The sequence below is a fragment of the Solanum tuberosum genome, unplaced genomic scaffold (genome assembly GCF_000226075.1).
Source record: "Solanum tuberosum cultivar DM 1-3 516 R44 unplaced genomic scaffold, SolTub_3.0 scf00080, whole genome shotgun sequence".
Classification (NCBI taxonomy): domain Eukaryota; kingdom Viridiplantae; phylum Streptophyta; class Magnoliopsida; order Solanales; family Solanaceae; genus Solanum; species Solanum tuberosum.
In genome coordinates, this window is record NW_006239007.1 from 1,838,518 (window position 1) to 1,850,576 (window position 12,059).

A 12,059-nucleotide genomic window follows, 5' to 3' on the forward strand; every position below is an offset into this window, starting at 1 on the left:
TTCATTATCATGTCATACTCAGAGCCAACATATTCAACTTATTCTAGCCTACAAATTTTAGCACACATCACAAGTTTTGGGCGGGTATCATTTTTTCAAAAAGCTTATGCCATCATGCTTCATTCTTTCTCATGCTTCTACACATACAATCGTAACACATGTCGGTTCAACAGAAATTAAGAAGTCTCTTGGGGGAAAAGAACACGGGCAAGAAAACCCCAAGAGAGGATTATGAGTTGGGTTACTCAGACTTCACCTTATCACTCACAATCCATTTACCCCTCCCCCAATAAAAAAATTAATGCAATTGTCCCCACTGCACATAAAATATAGTAAAAGGTAATGGATTGGGTGAAGCAAACCTATGGCGCATAGCGCCGATGAACTATCAACAAGCGGGTAGGTCCGGTTTCCCGGAGCCCGCTAGTTCAACACTAGGGCCACCCTCAGCAGTGCCCACATCACTTATCACATCACCATCAGTAGTGCTGTCCATTAGTCTAACTGCACCATCAGTGGTGCTCACATCATCCCTCACAACAGTTGAAACCTCTATAACGGGCACAAAACTTGATGCCCCAGCAACACTCTCACGCACCCTCTGCTGGCGCAACTCCTCATCCATTATAGAAGCTTTTCTATCCTGCTCATTTTGCTAGCGATCCCGCTTCTTTGCCCAGGCCTCCTCAGTAGTGTCAGAAATGCGACTGGAGAGGGGCCTCTTCCCACAAGCACGGGTGGACTCGGGCTGTGTAGTGTCCTCGCCAAATAGAGCATCAAGCACTGTATCATCAGCCAATGCAGTAGGTGCAGACTCTGGCTCATCTGTGGGTGCAGCAGGAATAGTATCAAGGTCGGCTCGGAGATTGTCCAACTCGGTTTGGATGGAGGAAAGAACTGTGACGGGGGCTGGCCGTGCGAGGACTATCAACTCGAAGGCATACAGGCGCTTATGCACGGCCTGAACCTTCTGATCCATCATGGTCTCCATCCTCTTCTACATCCTACCCTCGGACTCTGCAATAGACCGTTGCATCCAAGGCTTCACATGATGAAGCAGTGTGGCCATTTGTGCCTCCAATTTCTGAACTCGAGCCAAGGGCACAACAGAAACTCCAGAAGACAGGGTGGCTCTAGATGAGCTAGGGGCCCGACTAGCGGCCTGAGATGGAGAGGCCGGGGCATTATTAGTGTGGGCTGGAGGGGCAGGGTCATCACCCAGCATCTGCTCCACATCAGCTGCTAAATCTTCTCCCAATGAGGGTACATCGAGTTGCCTCTCTCTGCATGGTGCCGCCACATTCGCCTCATCCCGCATCAGGCCTATGTCCAGGGTGCCCGCAGCCTGAATCAACTTGTCACAGTGCCAGATTGGCACTCCAGCTTCCCTACATAACTGAAAGATGAGTCAAGGAAAATGATAAGTAGTAGGGATCTTGAAATCCCTCTCGTAAATCTCCGCAATGATCATGCAGGCACAATTAATCTCGAACCTCGCAACCAATGCTGCTACTATCACCGCGCGGTCCCAAGTCAGTGCATTATCAGCCTTTGTAGGGGAAATCTGATTCCGTACTAATAGCCATAAATACTTAGCCACAGATGTGAGCGTGACCTTTTTTATGCTTAAACCCAGAGTGGTGACTCACTTGGCTCGCTCTCCGTCACTAGCAATGTAATACGCCAGCTAATGTAATACGATCTCCCTTTTCTCTGCATTGCGCTGGAATTCCCAGCCTCACACTATGTCCCATCTATAGTTAAACTGGGCAGTGTTGAGTGCCCAATTTCAGTTAGGGCTATATAGGAACCGGCGGATGGTGATCTCAGATATATCCATCGAAAACCCACGCACTAATGTAGTCTTGAGGAGTGCCTCGGCTTTGGGGCTGGCATTCTTGTGGATAGAGCCCCGGAGAGTGGCTATGTAGGAAGCATAGAACTCCTTCACGATCTCCTCGTTATATGTGCTTGGTTCCTGAGCCATCCACTCACACCTGTGATGTTGAAAAAGACGGTGGACATCAGGTACAGTGTGTAGGCTCCCCGTGAAGACTCTACGCTCCTCAGTGATCAGCCGGGCCATTTTCTCCTTATCGTTCAACATTTAGCATCCTTGTATATCTGCCATTGCCCCTCAACGCACCATCTGTTTGGCTCCACAAAAACCGGAGTAGGGTCGTAGTTTTGAGGCATTGGGACTTCCCCCGAACTAGTAGCCTCATCAGACGAGGCTACCCGACCATGTCAACTTGAGCCGGTGGCGGATCCATAATTGGAGCCGGAAGCAAGGGCAGACCCAGAGCCGAAATCATGGCTGGACTCAGAGCCAGAAGCAGAACCAGCCTCAGAACTGGAAGTAGAACCAGCTGGTGACCCGATCAATGTGTTCTCCTCATCAGATTGGGAGACAGTGACTACATTGGTGACCACCTGTCGAGATTGATTTCGGGTAGCCCGAGGTACAGTAGGAGATGTCCTTGTGGCTGGTGGAAAATATGCAGGATCCTTCTCCGCATCCGTGTCTTCATCAATCAGTCTAAAAGTAGGCGCCACAGATTTTGTTTTGCCCCTCTTTGTATAGGTCACTTGTTTCTTAGGAGCCATGGTACCTATGGATGTATAATTAGTACCAAAATAAACCCATAACACACTCAAAAAAAATTTAGAAGTAAGAACAAACCAAAACGAGAAACAAAAAGAAATTAAGACAGTGGCTTCAGTGGCCACCTACGGTGGGTATCTACGGTCCGTAGGCTGACCTACGGACCGCGGATCCCCTCCGTAGATCAGAAGTCCCAAATAGGTGGGCTATGATAGGAACCACAGATGTGTAGAACGGTCTGTAGATTGACCTACGGTCCGTGGATCCCCTCCGTAGATCAGAAGTCCCAAATAGGTGGGCTATGATAGGAACCACAGATGTGTAGAACGGTCTGTAGATTGACCTATGAAATGTAGTCCACCTCCGTGGTTCCACACTTTGTGGAGTTGCTATGTGCCACCAACCATGGACCTGATATACGGTCTGTAGATTGACCTACGGTCCGTAGACGGGGTCTCGTGGATCAGGTCTGTGCTAGGTATCAGACATACTACAATTTGAAACTCAATTTTACCAATTTCAACAATTTACCCTAGTTTAATCATGCATTTCAACACAATTTATGCTAGTTCGTCATTCTAAGGGTTCCACTTGCTCAATTTTCAACATGTATTGCATACGAGACTAAGAACCCTAAGTCGAAGCTTGCATTTAAACTCTTATTTTACTGAGTTTACACAATATGAAGACACACAATCACAATCTATCGTCCCAAGGGTGTTTATACTTTTAGTTTAGCATGCATTTTCATACAACAACTACCCAAGGTCAAGACCCAAATCCTGACTTACTATAACATCAATGAATCATAAATTCAAAGTGAAGGAAAAGTCGATTACCTTACAAGCAAAGGAAATGGGGTGATTGTGTGATGACTCTAGACTTCCAACAACCTTTTTACTCGCCTTTCGCACCGAACCCGAACACCGAAACTCTAAAAATGGGGATGAGAAATGGAAGGATGAATGTGGAGTGATTAAAGGGTAAGTGGTGGTAATATGGAGTGTTTTAGGAATTTGATGGGTTTAGAAATGGTTAGGATGTAATATTAGAAGTGGGAAATGATTTGAAAATGGGGGGGATTTTATTTAAAAGGGGTCCGGGTCGGGTCAGGCAGAACTAGGGTTTGGACCCACGAGACCCCGTCTACGATCTGTGGGTTGACCTACGGTCCGTAGATGGGATCCGTAGGTCACCCTCACACTTAGAAAATTCAGAGAAACTAACCTAGAATCTGCGGATGCCATTCATGGTCCGTGAAATGAACCACAGACCGTCGATAGGGTTCGTAGATCTCTGCAACAGACTTTTTCTACAGATTTTGCTTTTCAACCCTGCACATGTAGTAACTGTTAGACCTTTCTTTTTACATTTTTTGGACACTTTTTTTGACACAGACCCTATGCTATATCTAGCCAACACTAAAACAAAAATAAAGCACCTATCTAAAGGAATACAGAAAAGCAACTAAACAAAGAAAACTACTAAACCGAAAAGAAAAACCTATAGTTGGCTAGATTGCACATCTTGGGTTGCCTCCCAAGCAGAGCTTAATTTAATGTCGCGGCACGACGCATGCCTCTTGATTACTCAAACTTCATCAAGATAATAGGCCTCAACAACTTCTTGCACACTTTCCGCGTTTCCCAGATAGATCTTAATCCTTTGCCCCTTTACTTTGAACCTTGTTACCTCACTGTTTTCAAGCTCCACCGCTCCATGTGGGAGCACTTGAGTGACTAAAAATGGCCCGGTCCACTTGGACTTGAGCTTGCCCGGAAACAAGCGCAACCTAGAAATGAATAGAAGGACAAGATCACCCACAACAAATTCTCGCTTTTCAATCCTTTGATCATGATACTTCTTCATCTTCTCCTTGTACAAGGATGAACTTTCATAAGCTCTTAGGCAAAATTCATCAAGCCCATTCAAGTCACTCATTCTTTGATTTGATGCGTCCCCTCAATCCAAATTTAGCTTCTTTATCGCCCACATAGCCTTATGCTCTAGTTCTACCGGCAAATGGCAAGACTTCCCATTTACAAGTTGGTAGAGGGACATACCTATGGGAGTCTTGAATGCGGTGCGATAGGCCCATAGAGCATCATCAAGCTTCCTTGACCAATCTGTTCTGTTAGCATTCACAGTCTTTGCCAAAATCTGTTTGATCTCTCTGTTGGACATTTCAACTTGCCCACTAGACTGTAGATGGTAAGGAGTGGCTACATTATGGCGGACACCATATTTCTCAAGTAACTCCTTGAACAACTTATTACAAAAGTCGGAACCTCCGTCGCTGATAATCGCCCTAGGTGTACCAAATCTGGAGAATATATTTTTTTTAAAGAATGTGGTGACACTTTTACCCTCATTGTTGGGAAGCGCAATTGCTTCCACCCACTTTGACACATAATCAACCGTAACAAGAATATACTTCATCCCATGTGAACTCATAAATGGACCCATAAATTCAATGCCCCATACATCGAACAACTCTATCACCAATATAGGATTCATAAGAAGCTCTTGCCTCTTTGAAATCCCTCTTTCTCTTTGGCACCAGTCACAAGGCTTGGCAAAATCATGAGCATCTTGGTGGATGGTAGGCCAGTAATACCCACACTGTAAGATTTTATGCGCAGTCCGAATACCACTATGATGCCCACCAACAAGCGATGAATGGCATGCCTCGAGTATACTCAACATCTCGACCTCGGGCACACAACGATGAATAATCCCATCAGCACAACTACGATACAAATAATGTTCATCCCAAAAGAACTTCTTTACATCATGCATAAACTGTTTCCTTTGGTGAAAAGACAAATCCAATGGCACCAGATCACTTGCCAAATAGTTAGCAAAGTTTGCGAACCAAGATATCAGATCATGAGAAGAAGCTAATACATGTTCATCCGGAAAAGCATCATTAATTTCAGCCCTATCACCAAGCTTAAGCATAGCTTCTTCCTCTAATATAGACAAGTGATCAACAACCTGATTTTCTATCCCCTTTCTATCTTTCACCTCAAAGTCAAACTCTTGCAACAACAACACCCATCTAATAAACCCCGGTTTTGCATCCCTCTTAGCCATCAAATAGCTCAATGCAGAATGGTCAGTATGCACAATGACCTTAGTACCAAGCAAGTAGGATCGAAATTTCTCGAATGCGAAAATCACCGCAAGAAGCTCTTGTTCAGTCACTGTATAGTTCTTTTGAGCCATATTTAGAATTTTGCTAGCATAATAAATAGGATGAAGAGTCTTCTCTCGCTTCTGTCCCATTACCACGCCAAGCGTCACTCCACTCGCATCACACATTACCTCATACGGTTGTCCCCTATCTGGTAAAATAATGATAGGTGCAGTAACTAGCTTCTCCTTCAACTCTCCAAATGCTCTCAGACAAGTATCATCAAAATCAAACTTATACTCCTTTTTGAGCAGTTTGCACAATGGATGTGTAATTTTGGAGAAATCCTTGATGAACCTCCTATAGAAACCTACATGCCCAAGAAAACTTCTAACACCTTTAACAAAGATAGGTGGTGGAAACTTTTCTATTACCTCAACTTTCACTCTATCAACCTCGTTACCCTTCTTGAAAATTTGATGACCCAGAACTATCCCTTATTTCAACATGAAGTGGAACTTCTCCCAAATGAGCACAAGATTGCACTCTTCACACCGTTTAAGCACCTCGGCCAAATGGTCCAGACAACAATCAAAAGAATCACCTACCACAGAGAAATCATCCATAAAGACCTCAATAGTGTCCTCCATCATATCAGAAAATATTGATATCATACAACACTGAAAGGTCGCAGGAGCATTACACAACCCAAATAGCATCCGTTTGAAGGCGAAAGCCCTATAAGGGCAAGTGAAGGTGGTCTTCTCTTGGTCTTCCGGAGCTATGGAAATATGATTGTATCCCGAATAAATATCGAGAAAGCAATACCACCCTTAGCAGCAAGTCGATCCAGCATTTGATCCATGAACGGCATAGGGAAGTGGTCCTTTTCTGTCCAAGCATTCAATTTCTGGTAGTCCATGCAGACTCTCCATCCAATCACGGGCCGCATCGGAACAAGCTCGTTTCTCTCATTAGGTACCACAGTAATCCCACCTTTCTTGGGCACACACTGAACATGATACACCCAACTACTATCTGCAATAGGATAAATAACTCCAGCATCCAGCCACTTGATGATTTCCTTCTTAACTACCTCTTGTATTGTCGGATTTAGTCTTCTCTGGTGCTCAATACTAGGCTTGTGATCCAGCATGAGTTGAATTTTATGAGAACAAATACCAGGAGGAATCCCAATAATGTCCGCAATAGTCCACCCAATAGCTCGCTTGAACCTCTTCAAAATGGAAACCAATGCCTCAACTTGTACCATATTCAAATCTGCCGCAATGATGACTGGTAAAGTACCATCTCTTCCCAAGAATACATACCTCAAATATGATGGTAGAGACTTAAGCTCCAATTTCAGTGCCTTCTCAACAGACGGTCTAGCAGGTGGAGAGTCGCGATTCTTCATGTCTAACTCCAATCATTTTGGTTTTGAACGGAATTCAAACATATCAAGTGCGGTGACCAATTCATCATAGTCTTCAATACCATCACCATCGAAGTTCATCATTACCGGTGCTAGTGCATCAACACCCAACCTCTCTTCAATAGGCACCTCAGAACCACTTTCTACAATATGTGTCACCATAGTTACCGATTTGAGCTCAGAACTCTGCTTCATGGATATAGAGATGTTGAAAGTTGCCTTTTCATTGTTCAATCGAAACTTCATCTGCCCTTTCTCCATATCAACCAAGGCACGCCCAGTGGCTAGGAATGGTCTCCCAAGGATAATGGGAACCTCAAAATCAACATCACAATCCAGTATCACAAAATCCGCCAGAAAGATAAAAGACTCCACTTTCACTAGTACATCTTGGAGAACAACAATAGGCTTCTTTACAGTTCTATCGGCCATAAGCAGTCACATCGCAGTCGGTTTTGGATCCCCTAAATCCAACTTCTTGTAAATAGCCAATGGAATCAGATTGATACTACCAAATCGAACAAAGCCTTTGCAAAATGTAGCAACCCAATAGTACAAGGAATAGTAAAAGCCCCAGGATTCTCCTTCTTCTACACAAGGGACCTTGTAGAAATAGCACTACAATGTTGCAACTTATCATCATCTTCAATACTCATGGCCCTTTTTTTAGTTACCAAATCATTCATAAACTTTGCATACCTAGGAATTTGCTCCAAAGCTTCTATCAATGGCACATTGATGGAAAGCTTCTTCAACATACTAATAAAACTTGCGATATTTTCCTTCTTCAGTCTTCTTCACTAACCTCTGTGGGGAAAAAGGTGGAGGTCTAGGCATGGGAACAACTTTTTGAGTTATCTCTGCTTCCTTCTCTGTTGTATTCTCTATCTGCTTACCCCCTCGAGTAGTGACTGTCATACAATGCCCATCATTCTTTGGAATTTGGATGGTGTTGCTAGGAAATGTGCCAGGTTGACGTGGTTTCACTATAGTAGACAACTGAGTCATCTGTAGCTCAAGATGCTTGATCGACACTGCATGGGCATCAACTTTTTGACCAATAACAGACAAGTCATTTTGCATCTCCTTCACATTCTCATTAATCGCATCAAACCTCTTCATCATCTTCTGCATCATATCCTCAATATGTGACACATTACCTCCAGCTTCCCTATTACCAGATTCCCGATTTTGAGGAGGAACATAAGGTCCGACCCGATCGTTTCTTTGCCATAGTTGTTTCGGTTGTAGTTGTTGTCGCGATTGTAGTTCCCATCCCGGACATATTGACATTCTCGATTGTAGTTGTCATAGTTCCGACCTTGGTTTCCTTTCCCTTGGCGCTAATTATGCGAGTCGAAACCTTGGGCATTGGCTCGGAAACCCTCCGTCTGATCATTCACCAAATAAGCATCCTCATCATAGTAATATTCCTCCTCTGGTGGTGGTGGAGTCTTGGCCAAGTAATTGACCGCATTTACCTTTTCTGCACTTCCGCTCACATGCTTCAGGACCAACCCCAGTTCTGTCCTCATCTGAGCCATTTCCTCACGAATATCATCAGTAGATTGGTTAGTTGTAGCTTGGACTGCAAACGTGTTTCTCCCAATATCTGACTTTCTAGTGCTCCACGCTTTATTGTTTCGGGAAATCTTCTCCAGTTTCTCTGTAATCTGCTCAAAAGTGCACTCACCATATGAACCTCCAGCGATAGTATCAAGCCCCGCCTTACTATTATCATCCTGACCTCGATAGAAATATTCCTTTAGTGATTCATCATCAATACGGTGATTCGGGACACCTCTTATGAAAGCAGTGAACTTGTCCCAAGAACTACTCACAGATTCTCCAGGTAGTGCTACAAAGTTGTTGAGTTTATCTTTGTGGTTCAGCTTCTTTGACACGGGAAAGTATCTTGCCAAGAACACTTCATTGAATTATTCCCATCTGTAAATTAAGTTGTAAGGAAGCTCATTAAACCACTCATCCACATCGCCGATCAATGATAGAGGGAATACTCGCAATCCAATGACATCCATGTCCAAGTCTGGTCGACCCACACAACTTGACACTCCTCAGCTTGGTTACGTGTGTATGTGGATCCTCAGATACCAAACCAGCAAACAAACCCCTCGCTGTAAGCATCTGCATCAAACTGCTAGTCACCACAAATGTATGCCCCGGAGGTAGAGGGGGTAGGACAAGAGGTCCTTCAGATTCAACACATTAAAGTTAACCCTATAGTTATCACACAGTCTTGGTCCTGGTGGATCATGTACCCTAAATGCATCTCCCAGTAGATTCTCAGCTTGAACCTGATTATTCTCATCACCAACCCTCGAAGGCTGCAACCCAACTCCATCACCTAAATTTCCTTTGATAGGATTGACTGGGACTCCTTGGTTATTCATTCTTCACAAATTTCTGTTCAATTCTGGATCGTAAGGATTAAGAGGTTCACCTTGGCTCTGTGTACTTGACATACACTAGAGTAGGAACCTGAGAGAAACAAAAAGAAAAAGAAAAAGTAAAATTAGGAAATATTTGACTAAAGTTCAATAATGTAGTTAAACTTAATCTAAAAGCCTTATTTCCCGACAGCGGCGCCAAAATTTGATACACTCAAATTACGGCTCCATAAAGAAGCGTAAGAGATCGTTATCAAGTAAAGAATCCAACTTGTAGGTTGGGGCCGATCCCACGAGGAATATGATTTAGACTTAACTTTAACCCATGATTATATTCGTTTAGTGAACGTACTTCCGAAACAAATAATTAAAGGGGGGGATTTGTGAAACAAATTCTGGAAACTATGTGAACAATTAGTGAACAAGATTTAAACTTTAGGTGTTACCAAGATGAGAGAGAAACTAGGGTATACGTGCTCCCCATAAGATCATAACGTGATAATCCCAGTAATAGTAATCATTTCCTAGTGTATTACATGCAAAGTGATAATTTAGGTATCTCTAATTCCTTGGTCCGGCAACTAGAGAATTTCACCCCGCACCTTGGTCCGGCTACGTGTGTATAATTTACTAACCCTTACCTTTACCTCATATTAGACATCACATCAATGTATGGCTTAGTTTTCACCCTCGCACCAATTGAAACTAGACTATTAGATAGTATCACACTAAATCTATGTTGATAATTCTTTTCTTATTAACTACCTCCTTAGTCCGGTAAGTAGCAACAAGGCGAGTTCTAACGTTGGCCACCGTTAAAAAGACTTCTAAACGAAAGAATTATCAATGCATGCAATAACACAATTCAAGAATTACTTAGTTACTATTCATACATTGTTAATCGTTCATGGTTCCCACAACCCTAGTTGTGGATTTAGTTACCCATACTAGCAATAACATAACTCATATTTTTAGATGAAGAAATCATGAACTTACGTAATGAGAAGAATAAACCCTTAATCTCAACTTGAATTTCAAAGTCAAAATCTTCAAAACGAACTGAGGAAATCAAGAATTGCCAAAGTTGCAAGTTAATCTCCAAAGCCAAGAACTAGAACAAAAGTAATAAAGTCTAACCCCCAAAAGTGAAGTTTACATGCCCTATATATTAAAAAACCAAGTCCTAACTAAAAAGGAAACGAAATAAGGAAATAATGTTTTCAGGATGCAGTTTCGATCTACGACACTGTCCTACGGACCGTGGATTGACCTACGGTTCGTAGGTCCCTTCCGTGGCTCAGGACTTAGACAATATTTTCAGCTTCAAAATCTTCACTCTCTGACTCAATCGACGGATCAACAGTACGGACCGTGTTTGATCTACGGTCTTGGATCCTCCTCCATAGCTCCATACTTAGAATCTTGAAAATCAGGTACTGGAACCCCATCTCTGAATGATTTGATGGAACTATAGTACGGCCCGTAGGTCGATCAACGGTCCGTCGTTTACAACCGTGGTTCCACACTTAGTTAAGAATTCCTTGATCTTCTTCAAGTATTGCCCGTCCATCTACGATCACCATCTACGGAACGTGATTGGACCTACGTTCCGTCAATCACATCCGTAGATGCTCTTTTCTACTCATTCTTCAGCTGTGTCTCTCAACTTCCGCATCTGAACTTATTTCCTGCAAACATGATGAAAACATATAAAAACCAATAAAAAATGGCGCTATATACACATAACTCTTAAGTGAAATATATTAAAAATACCATAAACTCACGGTATATAACTATACATATGAAGCTGGTATCATTGACACTCTAATTCATACTAAGCAAACAATGAAGCTGTGGTAGGAGACTTCTAGTAATACTAGGCAAAAAGAGTGTTTCAAGCAATTCTCAATATAATATTATGGTTCTTATGGAAAAGTAAGAACATTGTGATTCATGGTGGTTCATATTCAGTCAGCAAGGTTATCTGGGATGTTAATAACATAGTGCAAAAGTTCATGATGTGTAGATTTTGTTATAAGGATGTTCCTTGTACTTGGCTTCTGATGGTTGCATTATTGGATAGTTTCAGTCCATGTTTTTAAACCAGGTGTGTAAGGTGGTACCCTTCTAATGAGGGTTGGTGGAAGGTTAACACTGATAAAGCATGAAAGGGCAGTCAAGGACCTAGTGCTACAACCTTTTGTAATAGAGACAATAATGGTGATCCAGTTGGTGCAAAAAGAGTGAAGATACCGAATGCTACCAATTTAACTGCTGAAGTTGTGGCTATTAGAGAGGCTTCGCAATACTATTGGGAGAAGGATTATACTCACATTATAATCAAAACTAATTCATTGGCAATGGTACATATGTTAAATAGTGTATGGGATACACCATGAAGTGTGACCTTGAAAATCAGTTCTATTAATAATAGGATGAGGGAATTACTAGAAGTAAGAGTACAACACTCCTTAA